Raw genomic sequence first — 7262 nt, 5'->3', positions numbered from 1 at the left:
ATATATATATATATATATATATATATATATATATATATATATATATCATAATGTTTCGCGTAACTCGACAATTTAGTGCTTCGGTCGCGCCCGCGGAGTTTTGCGAGAGAACGTGGTCATTGTTCGCTGCACGTACAATCGTTTCGCCAGGTATCGCTCTTGGTTGGGGAGGAGAGAGTGATGTTTTTGATTTATCATGTCTGGTGGGGTATCTTTTTCGTAAATCTTCCGATAGTCGCGGGATAGGGTAAAAATATCTCTTCCCGAACGCGTATCTAATCCTCAACATCTTTATTGTTTTAATATCTACACGGAAAAAGAAAAATGATTGAATCAACGTGACATGTTTGATTAAGCAAGTTTTAATGAAGATAAACAGACTGTCTGCTTATTATAACGAGATATTTTTTCTGGCACGCAACCGGAACGTTCATTCAATTGTAATACCGGTCAGAATTTGATTAATATATATGTAGTAAGGGTTAATGTCGAGCTAATATCTTCTCAGCCCACATGATACTTCGGCGTCCGAATTTGACGTATCGTCCATATCTCGCGAAAATTTGTCCGATCGCATCTCGTTTTCCAGCCAATTTGAGAAGTCTACAGCGGCTCGTCAGAGTCGGCAAAGAGTCGCTGATAGCCAGCGGCTATTCGGAAAGATTGGTTCTCATTCTGCTGGAGGGCTTGGAGAAGTCAAATGCGAACGGTCACCGATATTGCCACTCTCCCCGTTGACGTTTTGTCGAGTAAACAGAGAGAGAGAGAGAGAGAGAGAGAGAGAGAGAGAGAGAGAGAGAGAGAGAGAGAGATGAGAGGAGAGATGAGGAAAGGGGAGAGAGAGACGAACGTAATGCCAAAATGGGAATGCATCATTCATGAAGCGACGAGAACACCGAGCAAGACGTGGCGCAAGTCTTAATGGAATCTGTAAAGTTGCCGTAACGAGGAACGTACAGAGACTGGGCGAGATGGTCTTTGAAGTCGACGACAGTTTGTTACGGTTGGCATTCGCGTCTCGCCGGACGATTAATTTGCCGGAGCGACTTATAAGCGAGTCCTCGCCGACGAGGTCGATCTCTCTTAACGATTCGGAGAAGACGGATGCTGAACCTCGCGAGAGAAGGAGGTTTCCGCTAGACGAGAACGTAGTTATTACGCGAATCCCCGAGTGTCGACGGTAAGTTTCTTTCGCTCGCCGTGTCTATTACGATGTACAACCGTTGGCCGATAAATTCGCTCCTACTCTCTCGCAGTCAGCTAATATACAACTCGATTACCTCCGCGACCGTTTCCATTCGTTATTTTGATCTCGGATTAATTAAAAACTGACACAGAGCTTTGTTAATCAAGCAGTTTGACTCGCTTTAGCTGCCTGCTCGCGGAGGAAGCACGGCCAGGACTTTTACTCCGGTAAAAGAGAAGGGAATGGGAAACCGGGAGGAAAAAGTGAGTTAATCTGAGACGCGGGTAATGCCGAGCACTTCTCTGGTTGCGTCTCTCGGTAATGGACTTATAGTCGTCGTCTTCAACATCTCCGTATTTCCCGACAAGTCGAGGGGACAATTTTACGCGACTAATATATATTAAAGAAATCTTACGTAATGGCGCATCTTATTGTCCAAGTAACGGCACTTGTATTACCGTAATGGGGCCGGTGATACGCGCATTTTCTCAAAGCCGCGCCTGCAATTACGTTATAAAGGCGATTAGCTACGCCGTTTCCACGAACGAAAATCTCCGTTGCTAATGCGGCGCAACTAATTAGTGTCAACGCGGAACGTCGTTGGCACGTTGCGACATGATTGGCGTGCACTTCCGATAAAACGACGAACGACACGGAGCGGGCGACAGGAAGATAGGAAGGCACGTAAATAGTTCGTCGTGTCACGAAAATGCATCTCGGTGCAACGCGAGAATAAGAGAAGACATGCTCTCTTTCCGAAGTAAATTTGGCATTTTGTAGTTACTTGAAGGTTTCTTATATCAGATAAGTCGTAAAATTGTCTGTTTCTATAAATAATTTGTATTACAATTTCGGTATAGTCCAACTTCGCATAAAACTTTGAGAAAAGGAATGTAATTTTGAAGCTAATTCTTGCTACAATATTTTTCTAACGCACGCGAAACCGAAGTCAACGAGATTCCATTTATTATACTTCTCGTAATTATGAGGGGAAATAAGCGAAGAGAATTATGAATCATTTTGCAGCATATAATAAATGATGACGCGAATCGCTTGCTGACAGACCATCGTGATTCACGCTTCAAGTATGTAATAATCGGGAAAACACGAGGAAAACATCTCACGATAAGAGAAGATTAAGCGGCAAGATGAGGCGCGGGGAGTGAAATTCTTCGCGCTCGTGACGTGTTAAACTCCCTTCGCGAGTCGCCAGTATTGCTCTTCGCTAATGTCTCCCCGGCTCACGTCGCAGCAATACGTAACTTGTTTCTTGTGCTCAATTACGCGTATCGTGCCGATAATTTCGTTACATATTCGTAGCCGTGGCGCGCGTCAAATTCAATAGAGGTTCGAGTTTGACGTAGTCAAGTCTAGCGTTGACGGCTATTAACCGACGACTACGGCGCGAAATCGACTTATAGGAATTAATGTCACGGGGCAGGACTCCTTCTCTGCTTCTCTCCCTGTCTTACTCCAGTTACGCGCTTCCTACAATTACTGTGCTATTTTTCCAAGACAGCTATCAATTCGCACGCGACGCAAGCACGAGTACCTAACGACCTTCCTTGCTGCGCGGTACACGAGACGGATGCAGCAGGGAATTCGGTATTTTTAGCCGGGCGCGGAATTGTGCTTCGTGCGCTGCAAAATGCAATAGCCGTGGAGCAAAACGCACAGACGTCGCACACTGAAAAAAAGAAAAATTGCTGCTATGACCAATTTTTATTGGTCTCATAAAAGTTTTCTGCCGCAATCATTTACATTTTTCAGGCAATGAATCGGCAAGTCAGCGCAACCGCGAATTGATTCTTGAAGTCAGAAAGAAAAGCCATATTTTATTGTTTTTCTGATTGACACAACCATTCCTTTCTTTCCGTATAGGAATCATTCTAAGCGTTTTGCAAGCGGACCCACGCGCGAACTCGCCAATAAATCCGCAATTTGGGTAACGCACGCGTTCGCGTGATGCGATCGACATAATACGACTGTCACGGCTGTCTAAGCAGATCCCAAAGATCGACCATGGATCGATCATGAGGGATGATATGATTACAGATTGCCTTTGGTAACGAGAGGAAAAGATTGCCCTCCTCTCCGGCACTGCAGAAGCCATTAATACTTGAACACACCGTCAGATATTTTTCATTATTTCCCATCGATATTTTTCATTATTTTCCTCTCTCTCTCTCCCGTCCCTGTGTCTCTCTCTTGCTTTTCCGCTTCCGAGCTATAAGAACAAAATTTCTCAAGTTCCACCGACCCACCGGCTGCGTTTAATAGCGCAATATTAAGCACGTTCTCGCGGTTACTCCCCGCGGGGGATATTGGATATTCCTTTTCTACAGAACGCACGTATTTTACACAAAATTATTGGACCGTCGTTAAAGCGGCACTTCGGCTGCCTTCGCTACACCTCAATGCACACTCGCGACCCACTCGAGACGCGATTATCACGCCCGAAATTCTGCCCGAAGAATTCTTTCTCTCTCCCTTTCTCTTTCTTTCTCTCTCTTTCTCTTTCTTTCCCTCTCTTTCTCTCTCTTTCTCTCTCTCCCTCTTTCTCTTTTTCTCTCTCTTACACTCGATTGCACGGCACATCGCCAGCTTGACTTATCATTTTGTCACCTTACCGCCACGATCGCTCACGAATGAGTTCCTCGCGCATAACCGAACCGTACGAAACGTCATCAGATTGTCATTGAGCGCTGGAACTTTATAAACCGTCGGACCATGCGTCGTGTCACATGCTGGCGAACGAACGTTAAAGGTCTCGCGAGTCCTACATAATCCCGGCTAATTGCGAATCAAATGAGAAAAAGAGAGAGGCAAGGAGAGAAGGAGGAAGGAAGTGAGAGGGAGAGAGAAATCGCGCGTGGCACGGCGTACGTTCGCACGGAACCCACTCCGCATATCGTCCCTACGATATACGATGATGGATAATATCGCGGCCCAAGGCCGAGCAGAGCGAAAACGGCGAAACGTCGATACACCTTCGGGGTTGTGCGCGAACTTACTTCGCGAAGAGCGAACCTCGTCGCTCGCGCGCCGGACGCGTACTGACTTGCCATGCCAAGCGTCTGTTGCTTATACCCGGTATATAGCTGCGCATCATGCTTCAAAGTTTACGGCCGTTCGGGAAAAATCGGTTGTCCTGCAGCTCTCCTTCGCTTCCCCGTCGCCGCCACCAACGACGGCAAAAGTGCTCTTTCTTCCCGCCCCCCGCCTCTCCTCTTCTTTTCTCTCCTCTACTTCGCCCCTTCTCGTCTTCCTCTTCGGAATCCTTGCTTTTGCCCTCCGACTTGTGCAGGTTTGTCGAACAATCCCGAGTAATTCTTTCGTTTCGGCGGAAATTCGATCAAACTGTCTCCGTCGCGCGCGCGTTTAATTTTAAATTTAACCGCCCCGGTTGATTCTTAAAATGGAATTCTGTCAGAGCAAGGTCCGATTCGCGTTAAATGAACGCTGGAGTCACGCCGAGGGTGTTTCTTTCTTTGTGGAGCAACGTGACGGTTGGAAGGTGTATTCATTCAGACGACGACGGATTTGACGAGGAATCCCGTGAGTCCGCCGGCTTTCTTTAAGCGGTGTGCCCTGCGACATTATGTAAGCGTTGTGTCGCGCAAATATTTCCGCAAAATATGTAGCCGCGTGTCGCGGGCTTCGTACTTATTCGATTAACTCTTTCTTATACCGGCACGCGAAGCGCGTTCGACATTGGCTTTGTGTAATTGCGCAACATACCCCGTTGGGAAATAATTGTGAAAGATTTTAATTTGCAGAAATATAACGAATGTGAAGGAGGAGAGAGTGGGGGAGAGGGAGAACAGGGAGATCAATTGTCGCTTTGCGCTTCGTTACGATGGACAGTACTTGCGTACAAAATGAATATGACGGACGGAACAATACGCATTTTCATCCGTGCATTATTCTGATGAATGAAGCGACGCGCACACATCGGTGTCGACATTGTCGCCGGAATAAATGGATTATCGGGTGGATAAAAGAATAATATGGCGAGTTCTCGATTATCCGGCGCGGTTGGAGGTTGAATTGTGCTGTCGGATCGAATGTGACGTTAGGAAATAGCTGTCGTAGATAGCGTCATTGTGTATGTTATATTCCACAAGCGCCGCTCTACAGAGAGGATGTTATAACTATTTCTGATAATTATATCCTTACGTTCTGCAACTGTCGCAACGTCAATGAGGTTAGCACGCATCGTCCGATAAAAAAGCAGATATCGAAAGATTAACGGCGCAAAAATTTGATAAATCGATACTAATGGCTAAGCGTGATTTATGTTTTATTGATCTTTGAACTGGGAGAATCAGTTCGAGATTGGAGAGATGAAGAACGGAAAGAGCCGAGCGTAACGCTGGTCGCGAGGGAAATCATCGCGTCATCTAATTGCAATTTACGCGAGGCGGGATTGTGTCTTCAATTAACCGTGAAATGAATTACACAACGTGACGGCAAAAAGTGTGGCACTCAGCTAATGTAGACGCACGATTGTCGCGCGGGGAGTCGATAACAGTATCATTACGCGAGAAACGGAAACTCCGCGCGTTCGGAAAGCAGGAGGAACTGCAGAAGGAAGCGTACCCGGACTGTTGCAACGATGATTTATCAGAGAAAGAGAGAAAGAGATGGAGCAGCTCGAAGACGCCGCTAATTGAGCGAACTATCAAAGAGAAACGCATTTCTTGATCGAATCGATCCCATCACCGTGCGAACGTCTTCGTAAAACACGAAGCAACTCATTCTTCTTGTCGTTTGGATCGCTTTTCGATTCACTCAATTATTCGGCGGAGGTTGAGTCGATTCTTCGCAATATTCGTTCGTCAATCCGATTTTCTCTGCTTCTAAGAAACTGACATAACAGAAATGACGAATCTTGATTGCGGGATATAAGATTAAAGTACCAGAATGCCCGGAGATGTGCCTAATCTTGGAATTTTGAATAAGCCATTTTTTCCGGAACAGTAGCTCTGCTCCACTTTCATGCCCACTCTGTTTTACTTTCATGTTCGCGATCAACGCGTCAAGAGCTTTAATCTAAGGTGGACTCACAATTTTTGTCCGGAAAAAAGTGGCCGGCATACCTATGGGCATTTGGTCGCACTTTTCCAAACGAATTTTCGCTCGCAAATAATTTATTATCCTTAAGCAATACGAATTTTTTTGGCATTAAAACTGAGCATAAAAATTGGCATTAAAATAAGATCTGATTTTTCCCGCTTCATTCAGCAAAAAACATTGTGGAAAGAGACATATTTTGAATGTAATTTTTACTGTAAAATTTTCTCCCTGTGGGGAAACTCCGTGTGGAAACTGTGATGTAAACAGACTGATATAAACAGACTACTATAAACAAGCAATGTTGTTGCCTCAAAGCCATCGAGAGAGATGCGCAAAACGAGAACAGCCGTGAGACCGGTCGCATATGCTCACGCGACGTCTCTAGTTAATCAAAGGCAAGATATCTCGTTCTGTCATAACGGTTGATCTGATTGAATTCTAAGTAGGTTCAATCGATTCTTCAGAATCGATTTATCTCATAAAACTGTCTTTACTTTTGTTGTGCGTGCGTTGTGCTTGGAAGTATTACAGCGCAAAGGTACAATGATGACACACAGCGAGTGAGCGAACCAAAAATCAGACTTTGAAAGTATAGATAGCATATATATGGGTATGTGATTCTCCAAAATTGCACTGCAATTTTGTAATGGAAGGTTAACTCTCATTTTGCAAACTCAGAGAACAAACGACTCGCCGCCTATCCTTGGTGGTCGCAGCGAGCGAATCCACGAGCGAAGGGTCGCTCGTGACCTCAAGGTGTATTTTCGGATCGGTAAAAAGTGTAAGCTTTACCAAATATGCCGACGGGAAAAGCCGTTTCGCGGCTCGCCCGTGTCGCAATAAATGTCGCCCGCGGACACCTCGTGGCTTCGTTATGCGATGTTTTCGATGAGGCCGCGTCGGGGCGGGAAAAAAAAGATTTGGGATTTTTAACGGGCGCGCACGCGGTAACTGCCGAAGTAACGATCGGTGCGTGCGCGTGTATGCAAGTCAGACG

General features: G+C 45.7%; 1 protein-coding gene across 12 annotated transcripts in view; it reads right to left on the bottom strand.

The window, feature by feature from the left end:
* Nucleotides 1-7262, bottom strand: part of LOC116840694 (cAMP-specific 3',5'-cyclic phosphodiesterase) — a 474033-nt gene that overhangs the window by 111520 nt on the left and 355251 nt on the right. The window lies entirely within an intron of this gene.

This window comes from Odontomachus brunneus, unplaced genomic scaffold, assembly GCF_010583005.1.
Source record: "Odontomachus brunneus isolate Ranch 3 - 2012 unplaced genomic scaffold, Obru_v1 Obru_scaffold_011, whole genome shotgun sequence".
Lineage (NCBI taxonomy): Eukaryota > Metazoa > Arthropoda > Insecta > Hymenoptera > Formicidae > Odontomachus > Odontomachus brunneus.
This window is presented reverse-complemented; position numbering and strand designations above follow the sequence as displayed.